The 13,164-nt window shown below is 44.2% G+C and overlaps 1 protein-coding gene across 6 annotated transcripts in view; it reads right to left on the bottom strand.

Annotated features, from left to right (window-relative positions):
• Positions 1-13,164, bottom strand: part of ELFN1 (extracellular leucine rich repeat and fibronectin type III domain containing 1) — a 194,798-nt gene that overhangs the window by 102,411 nt on the left and 79,223 nt on the right. The window contains exon 1 of one of the 6 annotated variants that reach the window (XM_042437437.1): positions 10,501-10,553. The exons of the other annotated variants lie outside the window; for them this stretch is intronic. The gene's annotated coding sequence lies outside the window, so the exon portion shown is untranslated. Of the gene's footprint in view, positions 1-10,500; positions 10,554-13,164 lie in introns of those variants that run through there. 6 annotated transcript variants of the gene reach the window in all.

Raw genomic sequence — 13,164 nt, 5'->3', positions numbered from 1 at the left:
TTCCTTCCTCTAAGGCTGAGAGAGTGGGACTTGCCCATCATCACCCAATGGCTTTTCATGGCTCAGCAGGGATTTGAACCCTGGTCTTCCTTAGTCGAACACTCATACTACAGTTGTAATCCAGCTCTTCCACTGGGTATAAGGTAATTGCAAAAGCAGCTAGATTTTTTAAAGAACGGCACCAGTATGTTTTGTACTAAGAGGAGTCCTCTGTTCCCAATTTATTGCCAGCCCTGCTGTTTATTTTGGGAGGGGGTTGTTGTATTGAGGGTGGTTATTTTACAAGGGCTGTTAGTGCCATGGCAGCCTCTTTTTAAGGATGGAAGGGTGAAGTTATAAATAAATTCATTATAGCTGAGAGACCGCAGAACTTTGCCCGGCTTTGCCTCTTTTGAGCATATTCCTCTCCCGATATTCTTGCAGCCGTCTCCCTCTCTTTCATGGATAGGTCGTCCAGGTCTCCAAAATGAAAGGCCATGATTGAGCTTGCTGGGTGGAAGTAACAAGACTCCGGGCAGCAAAAAGCCAGGTGCGATGATGACGGAACAAGCCACTTTTGCCACTCGGAGACTATTTTGGATGCATGCCCTGGCCAGGCAACTGGGATACTGCATTGTGTGAATGAAAAGGGCAGCGTTTTTATTCCTATGGCAAACCAGCATCCACCACTTCCAAGGTCTTTTTGCGGTTGCACTGCCCCATTGTGCTGCCTTCGACAGGGCCAGCCAAATCCCATAATGATGCAAAAATGGATGCAAAAAATGAAATCTGAACACATGGGGTTCTGTATACACTCAGATGAACACATCTCCACATCTCTCCTTTTCCAATCTCTATTTGGGGCCATTTGGTAGCCGTTTTTGTGAATTAAGCATGGCCCAAGACTGATGAGGAGGACCACTTATCCATTCCAAAAAGGGAAGAGAACACAGATTTAAGAGATGGGGAGGAGGAGGAGGAGAAAAGCCTCTATTGCTGAGGTGGCAAGAGTAGCTCTAATTCATTGCAAAATAATTAAAATGAAAAAGCATGTTATACCTTGTTCACTCAGCAAATTAGATTTGCAATGCACCGGAGTGTGTGGCACCCAAAACAACTAGAAGGCATGGATACCATTTATTATTCTGATCCCTAGTTACTAGTAACACTATGAGGGAAAGAGAGCAGGGGGGCATTAATGTCATTTACAAAAGGAAAAGGAGTTAATATGAGCTGGGAATAATTCTGGAATGTCGGAGCAGGGAGAATGACTGAGAAGCTAATGTCAGCAACCTATTTGCAAAACTGAGATGAGATAAGTCACAATGGTAAAGTCCTATGGAGATATTTGAATGGGACCAATCAGAATCTGGATGAATGCAGTACAGGAGCGGAGAAACCTCTGGCTCTCCAGATATTTTAAACCTCAACTCCCAGAATCCTTAATGTAAGAGATTTTGGGAATTATAGTCCAAGTCCTCCCTGAGATCTTTTTCCACATTGGAAGGGATAGGAATATTTCAATAAATTAAATAAAAATGAAACATAGGGATGGAGAGCCAAAGATCCCCCAGATCCTGATCTAGAGACTAGGGAATAACTATTGGGGTGGATTGGTAGGTTCTCGTCCTCCAAATATACGAATTCTGGCCTGAATGAAATGTTCATCCTGGGGTTTGTAGTTTACTGAGACACTAGATCTCTCTGGCTCAGAATCCCAAATTCAGTTCCCTATACTATAATTCCCAGGATTCCACAGGATGGAACTGTGGCAGTTAAACTGGAATCATAGCATCTTAATTGTATAATGTGAATCGGATGGATTTTTGTTTTTCCATTTGCTGAACTTATAGGCGACTTTTCAGGCCATAGTTTCTTACGCTTGGAGTGTATCAGCGGATGACAGCATTACAAATTAGGCCCATAGCAGCAAGACGCGAAACGCCACGCAAACCACCTTTAGCATTTAGCCTTCAAGCTCCTCCATTATTCTCAGGAGTGAATATTTTCCTTGGAAGTTTTAATAACTGCGTCTCGCCCGGTCCTTTTCTGCCCTCCTCCTCCTCCCCTTTTAAATATAATTCAGCTATGCAAACCCAGCTCTCCAATTTCCGCTGCTCTGTGAATTAGGAAAAATGTCGGAACGAGATGATTTATCGATGTTTTCTTTCATTTCTCACGGGCAGAACACCCTCCTGACTTCATAAAAGCTACGTTTCCAGAAGTCCTGGAAACATTTTAAGAACGAGCAACAGGCAAAACAGGATGACGAATCAAGGCCAGGGCCCTCAAAAACATGCCAAGATGGGGAAGAAAATGGAGGAAGGAAGCATTTTGACACTCAATGCATATCTGAGAATCGCAGAGTTGGAAGAGACCCCAAGGGCAATCCATTCCAACCCAATTTAGCCATGCAGGAATACACTTTCCAAGCAGTCCATCCAGCCTCTGTTTAAAGATCTCCAAAGGAGGAGAGTCCACCGCTCAAACCCTGGCTCAGCCATGGAAACCCAATGGGTGACCATAGACAAGTCCCACTCTCTCAGCCTCAGAGCATGGCAATGGCAAACCTCCTCTGAAGAAGCTTGCCAAGAAAACCCTGCAACAGGGTCACCATAAGTCAGAAACAACTTGAAGGCACACAACGACAATAACAACAACAAACTCAAGGAAACCAGGAGATCAGGATCATCCAGGTCATTGCATTTTGGATTTCCATGTGCGGCTGTGAAAGCCTGACAGTGAAGAAAAGCTGATAGGAAGAAAATCAATGCATTTGCAATGTGGGGCTGGAGAAAATGCCCTACTAGGCTGCTAAAAAGACATATAAGCAAACCAAGCCTGAACTATTCCTAGAAGGCAAGATGACTAACCTTTGGCAATATCAGGAGAAGACATGACTCACTAGACAAAACAACAAAACTCAAGAAGGTAGAAAGCAGTAGAAAAAGAGAGCGACCTTATAACCAGTGGATTGATTCAACCAAGGAAGCCACGATCCAGAGTTTTCCATACCAGAGCAGGGCAGTTAAAGGCCAGGGATCTTGGAGGTCTCTCATATACAGGGGTGCCCTAAAGTCATGTCAACTTGGCAGCAAATAACAACAACAAAACTCAATGGAAGATTTACACTAGAGCAACCTTGAGATGGAGTCGAGTAATAAACGACACAACAGAGTCTGAAGACAGAGCTTGAGACACAAAACCGGCTAAAGGAACCCATAAGAAATGCTGAAATGGAAAATAACAGCAGAGTCTCTGGAGTTTAGAGCATCACCTCTCATCGCCAGCATCGTGACAGTACTAAGGCAATATGCCAGCATGGCCACACGTCCGACTTTGCAAAGGACAGCTCTCTCTTTCAAGGCACCCTCCGTTTGTCGCAAGGGAGGCCCAAGACAATTTGCTGCCCAAGGCAGAATAAGCAAATCCTTTACAAGTTATTTTGGTGCGCATGGCAGAAAGCCCCACTTGCACCCTCTCTCCTTCCCATCATTTCTACCATTTAAATGCACCCATAGTAAAGCCATACTTATGAGAAGAGGAAAAGCAAGGAGAATTTGATTCCTTGCTTCGATTCCATACTGTGGTTTCACACTGATGCATCCTACAGTAACCAGAGAGCAGACTGATTTACAGACCTCCAGGGAATTATACCAAGCACTGTCCTTTTTTACAATACAACACAATTAAATAAGCGAATGGGGAATAGAACATAGGTCACTCAATTCCAGGCATTTGCGCGTCGTCTTAGTGAACCGGCGCACGATCCAGCATTGCAACAACAGCAACCGGTGTGATGATGAAGATGGGACATTTCTCCCGTGTGCCAGTCTTCCGCTGGGAATGAGTTCCTTTCTATGACGCCGTGTGATGAATGATTAAGGGCCTGTCACCCTCCTGGATGGATCCAAGCGGTGTGGAGTGACTGCTGTCTCCGGGGTGGCAGAGCGTTCTTGATAAATGCCATTCGTGGAAAAACAGCAACCAGACACAACTGGGGTATTTACAACACAGTTGCGTTAAGAGGGAAAAGCCCAAAACCCCACTCAAAAATAATAATAATAATCTAGGATTATGGCATTAAAGAGAGTAGAAAAAGAGGGGAGCAGATACAAATTTCACTGGAGGGCAAATTCTCAGCAAGATTTAAAGGTCTGCATTGGAATACGTTGTTGTTCCTGTGTGCCTTCAAGTTGTTTCTGACTTATGGCAACCCTAAGGCGAACCACCATGGGTTTTTCTAGGGCTGAGAGTGTGTGACTTGTTCAACATCATCCAATGGGTGTTCATGGCTGGGAGGGGAATCGAACCCTAGCCTCCGGGGTCACAGTTCAACACTCAAACCACTACACCGTGTTGTCACTCCATTGCAATATACACGCATATTTATTTTAAGGGCAGAGCCTTCAACAACAACAGCAACATCTTCTTCTCCTTAACTTTATGTATAACCCACCTTTCCCCCAACACTGGGACTCTCATTCCTTTTAACAGCAGTTGTTGTTGTTGCCTCACCTTTTTCCTAAGATGGAGACTCAAGGCTGCTTTAAACATTAACATTAATATAATATGCAAAAATATACCCAAAGTCAACATTAAACACTATTAAAGCAATTCAAAGCACATGCTTATTAATGACAAAGAGCTGTTGAAAAGAATACAATTTAAAACAACCCAGCACAATAATCCTCATTATTAGTTCCAACCAAAGGAGATCCAATGAACCAATGAGCTTTACCTCCGTGTTGACTCTTCCCTCTGCATTGGATCCCATAGATCTGCTCAATTTGGAACTAAGCAACAGAACCCAGATGATGCAAACACAGATCCATATTCTTTTGTACCTTGCTGTGGATTTTAATTGCAAGGCCCCTTGAGAGGTAATCTTGACTTTAAGAACAAAAAAAGCAGGGGATGAAATTTGCTATGCAAATAATAAGTAAAATTTTAATAATGCACGCATGGCAAAGGAACCAACCGAAAAGACGGCTTGCTAGTGAGGGGCAGAGAACTGTGTGTTGACTTTGGTTCCTTTATTATTATTATTATACGTCCCTCATAATGACAGCGGCGGTAACAAGTGCTTTCAAAATTAGGCATGCGTTATGCGCGTTTGCCCTTTGTTGGTATTGCAGTTTTAATTCGGAATATGGAAAAGAGGAGGGTTGGAGGGGAAAAAAATTAACTAACTGGCTGAGCATCTAACTCCCCAACCCCTCCAGTCTCTGTCCATGGAAATGGTGCCCTTTCCAGCTGATCTTTACAAGAAACAGAAGCCCAGCCTGGAGCTATTTTAGCACAGGAAAACTTTGCTGCGCAGAAGCCACAATATATCTTGTGTGCATGTTTCATAACAACAAAAATGTTAAGAACTGGAGAAAGGAGAAGGGGCAGGAATCAGAGGCCCAGAGAAGAGTCAGCAGGCATCCAAGGGGCTATATTTCCCAAACAGCTCCTGTCGAGCTCAGTGGGATTCCTCCTAAGTAAGGACCATCAAGCATGAAGCCTCCATCTGTGCCCCTTCCCTCCGTCAGTAGAGCGGAGCTAACAACCTCTCCTCTCCCGCATCCAGAGCCTCACCAAGACTTCTTTAATTGATCGGCTAATTAATTAATGCAAAGTGGTTTGAGGCCTCGAGACAGTGGCAGACAACAAGAGTGGTGTGACTTCAAGGCACAGAGTCAGCTACTTTGTTCTGATGGTTTTCAGACACACACACACACACACATCCACACACCTTCCCCAGATAAATATAGCTTCCTCCAACCGTACTGCTTTGCTTACATATAAAAATCAGTTGTGCAACCTCATCAGGGCTGTGTCTGCACTGCAGAAATAACCCACTTTAACTGCTCAGGCCCCATGCTACGCAACTCTGGGGACTGCAGTTTTATGAGACGTTGAGCCTCCTTTGGAGTTTATTACACTGGGGCTTTAGATTAAAGTGCATTTAAAGCATCCCACAAATGAAGCGGAAATGGCAAGTAATTGCGTGAATCATTACCACACACAATTGCGCAAATAAAGCGATATCGGAAATGCACTGTCGCTGAAATCCCGAAAGTAAAAAGATGCATGTTGATGCTTCTTTGTGACCACTTTAATGGTGGGTTTTGTGCAATGTCATGTGAAATTGTTATGCATAATTCACAAGATAAATTCCCAATCTCCTTCGTGTGATAAACTCCTCTGGCAGAGCGCTCTGGTGCCAAACTACAGCCCCCCATGCATAGCTTTGAGCTGTGGGAGTTCAAGTGGTGTCAAACTGGATTATTTCTGCAGTGTAGATGCAGCCCAAGATATTTAAGCCTCATCTCCTAGGCCAAGGGTGAAAGCTATGCATTCTTCTGGAAGAGGATGGAATGCAAGCCATAGTAGCCTTCTCAGCATCACCAACAACGTGGCAAGTTGGGATGTGCAGTCCAACAACATTCAGAGGACAACATGATCATAATCCCCAACATTTCAAAAGATGAACACCTCTGAACAAATCTTGCCAATAAAACCTATTGCCTTAAGTAGGAACCCATTTGAAGGCACACAACACACACACACTGAACACTTCTTGTCTTTCCAGAGTTGGTTTCTCCACCTCTGTTTCTCCATTTGAGGCTTGGCACCTCGAAAACCCTCTCCCAAATGTAATGATTTCAAAGATCATTGCTGCTGGCATCACCACTCAACTACTGGGCTGCTAAAAAAAGCAGAATATTCATTCTTTCAATGGATGGCTGCCCTTTCTCGGGCTGCAAACTGCTGATGAAAACGAGCAAGAAAAAGACAGGAAGGAGAAGAAGGGGTGATTCAGAAGAAGGGAGAAACTGAGGAAGACAAAGGTAGCGATCAAATGCACCTGACACTGATAGAATGGCAACATGAGCCGATGTGTCAGGAATCAGCTCCGCTTGCACTTTTTTGCCCTTTCGTAATGAGCAAGAGGAGAAAAACATGTAAGAGAGAAGTTCTCAGAGTTTTCCCTTTGGAAGAAAGATGCCCTACAGCAATAGTTCACCTCCGTGGCACGTAGGTAAGAATGCCGGAGGGTCATGCCTGGCATCCGGTGAGACCGCTGGTCTCTGACAGGTAGCAGCATCTCTCCAAGGCTTCCATAAAAATTCCTTTTCCAGATGTATCTGGGACTAGCAATGGGCAGCAATGGCTCTCCAGGGTTGCAAGCAAGCTGTTTTTCCTATCTGAAGGTACTTGGTGGTCTCCAACCCTGACCTTGCTTAGCTTGCAAACTCAGACAAGGCAGAGTTCAGGGTGGAAGACTTCTCCCTCTGCTCTCCATCAAGGAAAACCAAAAAGAAGAGAAAGGCCATTACATGGGCACCTCGTTTTTGGAAGACGTTGGAACGGGCTCAGAGAAGGCCAACAAGATTGTGAAGAGAACAAATCATCGGAGGAAAGGTTGAAGGCACTGGGCATGTTCACCTTGGTGAAAAGAAGACTGACATGATCACATTCTTTAAATACCTCCATGGACCCTGTAAGCCATTGCCACAAAAAGGAGAAGGTATGTTTGCTTTCTGCTGCCCCCAGAGATCCAATGGTTTGAAGTTACAGGGCAGCAGATTTCGATTGAATATTAGAAGGTACTTCTGGACTGTAAGAGTGGTTCAGGACTGGACCTAGAGGCAGAATATAATGAGCATTCAGGGTTTTAGGGGTTCAGAATTGGAACCCAGTACCGCTTAGAACCCAATGGAAACTTGAGATGGATCAGTCTCTCTTTCCGCCTCTAATTATTATTGGATTTGCTTCATGCCGCACAGCCTGCTAGCATTAAAAACATTCATAATACATAACCGAGATAATATCAAAGGAGCAGCAGCCCATATTTTTTAAAAAGAAAAAACACATCACAGCTGTGCATTATGAGTCTGACTAAGCAAGCGAGGAAATGCAAAAACTGAAATCGCCAACAAAGAGAGAAAGAGAGAGAATGAGAACCCAACCATGCCATGTAATGAAAGAACAAATAAATAAAAGGGACCTCGGAAATTTCAAAACGCAATGCGTTTTAATTAATGAGGCCACTCCAATGGGGACTAGCATTGTTATCAAAAAGTGTGCAATTGAATTAATAGGTTAACGTCGCATGCCGAGAGGAGGGAAAACCAACCCTCTCCTCCCTCCCCAAAAAACTTGGAATGAGCACATAAATAAATATAGGAGAACTGCAAGGACATAAGTATACACACAGATGCACCTGAACTGCATGAACATCCCAAAACATATACGGGTCACCAATGACAATTCTGCAAATCCCAGAATGTCAGAGCATGGAGCCATGGCAAGTTTTTATGTATATCTACATATACATATCAGTCATGGCTCAATGCTATGGGATTCTGAGATTCGCACATCTGTGAGATATTTAGCCTTCCCTGCCAGAGAGCTCCAGTGCTGCAACAAACTACAAATCCCAGGATGCCATAGCATATAGCCATGGCAGTTACAGCAGGTATATATGAAATAAAAGCCAATGTGCAGCAGCGATCTAAAAGCAAATGGATCCTGGAATCTACTTCTGACTGCCAGACCTAGGAAGACTTGATCTTGCCACATCCATATCCAGATAAAAAGTTCCTTTTTAATCCATAAACCCCACAAACTCCCCCAGTGACAACAAAAGTGACTGTCTTAACAGTGGCCCTGATGGCTAAGGGATTCTGGGAGGTACTGTATAGTATGAAAAAGGAGCTAGTTCTGCCCAGGCCACTGGAACAATATCACGATCACACACAAAAAAAACAACTCTATTAAAATGCAAAAGTTGCAAAAATCAAGATATTATTAGCCCTACCTGGACAGGGATCGGTGACTCAGAGACAGAACACATGTCTTGTGCACGGGGGAAAAAAAGTCCCAAATCCAATACTGGTCCCCTCCAGAGAAAAGAGCAAGTGTTGAGAAAGCTTGTTTACTCGATTGCCACAAAGAGCAAAGCAAATGCCAGTCAGAGTAGAAGAATAGCGGACCAGGTGGATCAATGGTTTGACTTAAAGAGTGCATCTACACTGCAGAAATAATGCAGTTTGACATCCCTTTAAGTGTTCTGCCGTCATCTTATGCAATCCTGGGATGTAGCTTTATAAGGTCTTTAGCCGTCTCTGGCAAAGAGTACTGGTGCCTCACCAAACTACAAATCCCACTCACCCTCTGTTCTACCTTCTAATGAAATTTTCGTCCAGTCCCACTAGTTCCCAGCATTGCAAGACAGCAAGATCCCAAATTCTTATTGTAGGAAAATCCTGAATTCTAAGTTATGGCCCTTCTTTTGTTCTCGCTCCATAGCTATACTCCTAACTCTTGCCATTCGGTTACTATTTGGTTGCAAAAAGGAAGAGAGAGGAAAGGCCTAGCTAAAAGGCACCAGAGGTTTGTACCCATAGTCTAGGTAAAGAAGTGTTTTGATTTTTTCTCTACCTTTCCTTGTAATTTTTCTACCACGGACTATGGATGCACTGACTTCAGGACTATATTGAATTTTTGATACAAGATGTCCCTGGAAAGACAATTATTTTCCCCCAAAGTAAGCTCAAATGGCAGTAAGCCCAACCCAGGTGATATATTCCTGTTTAGATGCTGGCGTTTGCACTCCTTCCACTTCCCTGCTCCCATCTCTTCAACCCACTGGCCCCAATTTCCTAGCCACAGGGCAGTCCTGTTTGCATTCTCCTACCAAAGCCACCCTTACAACCATTCCCTGGAAAGTAACACAGAATAAATCATACCTCCTTCAACAACTCATAGCCAGAGTGTTAGCCTGGCTGCAATCCAACAGGCAAATCATTGCTTGGGAGTCTGACTCACTCAACTCAGTGGGCTTTTCGTCCAAGTAGCCAGCACGGCATAGTGGTTTGAGCATTGGACTACGACTCTAGAGACCAAGGTTCGATTCCCAGCTCGGCCATGAAATCCGCTGGTTGATCTTGGTCAAGTCGCACACTCTCAACCTCAGGGGAAGGCAATGGCAAACCTCCTCTGAGCAAACCTTGCTAAGAAAACCCCAGGATAGGTTCGCCCTAAGTCAGAAATGACTTGAAGGTACACAACAACAACAACCATGGGGACTTTCTTGTTGTTCAAGCCAACTTCAACCTCTGTGAATGAGAGATCTCCAAGACACGCTATGCTGAACAACCCTACTCCGTTCCTTAGGGCAGTGTCCTCTTTGAGACCAGGGCTTGATTCCCAGCTCAGCCATGAAACCCACTGGATGACACACTCTCTCACACTCTCAGCCTCTGGAGGAAGGCAAAGGCAACCCTTCCCTGATTCCTCTGAACAAAACATTCCAAGAAAACCCCAGGATAGGGTCACCCTAAATTAGAAATGACTTGAAGGCACCCAACAACAAGAAACAGGGAGAATCATAGAATTGGAAGAGGTCACAAGGGCCATCCAGTCCAACCCCATTCTGCCATGCAGCAACTTGCAATCAAAGCATCCCCAATGACAGATGGCCATCCAGCCTCTGCTTAAAGACCTCCAAAGAAGGAGAGTCGGTACCTTTCCTGGAAATCCATATCTGGAGTTTGCAGGGGTCTGCCTCTGGTTTCTTTTGGCGATGGTGGTGATCTCCTACCCCTGAGAGATCTGAGCCAGACTAGAGTCCCATATAAGCACTAAGAATCTGTCTCCTTTCGTTTTACTTTGGAGCAGCTCGGTGGAGGCTGTTTTTCTAGCAAGTAGTTTGCAAGGTGCCTCTCTCTGGCTTCCTTACTCCTATCTTTTCTCTCTGTCTCTCTTCTTTTTGTTGGCCTGATCTTGCTGGGCTAAGTGATCTCATCTGCTCAAACAGCTCCCAGCTGCTGCTTCTGTTCCTCTGATGACTCAGCCATCTCCCAGCCTCACTCTGACATCTGTCTCTAACTGGATGCTTTGCTCAAGTGGGATCTATCACAAGCAGGAGGAAAGGAAGCCTGGATGGCAAAATATAAAATAATGAAGTTCCTTCCGGCTTCCTTCGCTCCAAAACACCCCTTCGTTTCTCTTCCTAGAAGTTTGGGAAGTTTCCTCAAAGCTTTCTTTCGGTCCAGAGGACAGATGTGTCCCTTGCTCTCTCTTTCTTACCAATAGATAGATAAACCAACAAATAATCCTTCATCCCCTAAGAACAACCATGCATCTATGCCAAGAAAAATGCTCCCTGTTTATATGGCTACTCAGCCTTAGCAGCTACAATGATGGTCACAGGCTGGTTTTTGGAAGGTTTTGGAAGACTCAGAAGCGCTGGAGAAAAGTTTTGCAGGTACCATGGAAGGCAAACAAATGGGTACAAGAAGAAATCAGGTCTGAACTCTCCCTAAAAACCTGAGCAACTCCACTCATATAAATTATTGTCGTTTTCCCATCTCAGACAAGAGAAGAAGATGGCAGAAGAGGCGATCTACATAGCATTGAGCCAAGGTTGACAATGCAGTGAGTCAGTCTCAAGAGCCCATTTGACTTAAAAATAATCATCATCATTTTAGAGTCCCAGCAACTTAAACCCAACTGCTAGCCTCCACTGGAGTAGACCTATTGAATCAACTGTGTGTGATAAATCAACATGTCTGCAAATCCCATTGAGGTAATGGATCTACTCTAGTAAGTACTAACAACTGGAGTTAGACCAGCAGGTCCATAGGAGTATTTCTGACGGAAGCAGATACAGGATTACAGCCAAATCTTATATATGTTTACTTTAAGGATGAAGTCCCTGGACTTACACTCAAGAAATAACTCAGGCCAATTCATGTTTGCATTTGGGGTTTCAAAGCATTGCCATGGCAGGGAAAAACAAGGGGTCCTTTTTGGGGAGAGAGAACTGAGCTGCGTGGAGAGACCTTGTGTCGGCTCTCATCCTACATGTTTATTTCAAAGTAAATTCTCCTGGGATTTACTTTTTAGCAATCTGCAGGCTGGGAAATGGCTTTGTTATTGTCACAAAATGGTGTGTAAGCTGTCAAGTCCTCTTGCATTCTTCATCAGCCTCGGTGGCAGGTGGGGGAAAGGGACTGAGATGTGGGGAATACAAAATCAGGATGGAAACTGCAGCTAAGAGGGTTTCGATTAGGCCTTGGTTTTGTTACACAGCCAGTATAGTGCGATGGTTGGTGTGCTGGACTTGAGAAATCTGGGTTCTAGTTCCCATTGTGAGCCACAATTGGGATGCCTTGAGATGCCAGGTGAAATACAAAGCCAGTCCTCCAATCACATCAATGGTTGCATGTTGTGTTGGTGTGCCTTCAAAGTCATGTCAGACCTATGGCCACCTAAGGCGAAACTGTCATAGGGGTTTTCTTGGCCAGATTTGTTCGGAGGGAGGTTGCCATTGACTTCCCCTGAGGCTGAGAGAGTGTGACTTGCCCAAGTGAGTTTCCATGGCCAAGCAGACATTCAGACCCAGTTCTCCAGAGTTGTAGCCCAACGCTGAAACCACTACGCTATGATGGTCCTCCACTGGTTGCATAGAAGATGGCATTTCAGCAGATGTTGCTTACATGGCAACCAACACCTACTGAAACCTCTTCCCCTGAACAAATATTAAAGATACGGGAACCCTGTCCCTTCATAAAAGAGGGAGACTGAATGGATAAACTCAACCAAGAAAGCCACAGCCCAACGTTTGCAAGGCTTGGAGGGCTCTTATAGGGTCACAAGTCAAAGCTGACTTAGTGACAACCTGATAACAACAAGCCCTTTTATTTATTTCACTTGGCGACCCTACGTGTCTGACCTACCTCTCAGGTTTGTTGTGAGGATGGAGGTAGACTGGAGGAGAGACATTACCTTGAGGTCTTGGAAGAAAAGGCAACAGAAATGCAACAGGAACGTCAAATGAGAGACACAATGAATGGGCTGTGATGAATGAATGGCTATCTGTTCAGTTTCCAATTTTAATTCCATTTAATTCCATTAAACGGGAATGAAAGCTATTCAATTTAATGAACGGATGGTCTGACTCACGGGACTGTTGTAAGGATGGAAGTGGGTTGGTGGGGACATATGTTCGTTACCTTGACCTCTCAGAAGGAAAAGCAAGAGAAATACAACCACAACAAAAACACAAGACCGAATGAATGGCCCTCCATTCCATTCAATTTCCAGTCTAAATCTCATCCTACTCAACTATTATTATTATTATTATTATTATTATTATTATTATTATTATTATTATTATTATTATTA

This window comes from Sceloporus undulatus, chromosome 8 (assembly GCF_019175285.1).
Source record: "Sceloporus undulatus isolate JIND9_A2432 ecotype Alabama chromosome 8, SceUnd_v1.1, whole genome shotgun sequence".
Taxonomy (NCBI): domain Eukaryota; kingdom Metazoa; phylum Chordata; class Lepidosauria; order Squamata; family Phrynosomatidae; genus Sceloporus; species Sceloporus undulatus.
This window is presented reverse-complemented; position numbering and strand designations above follow the sequence as displayed.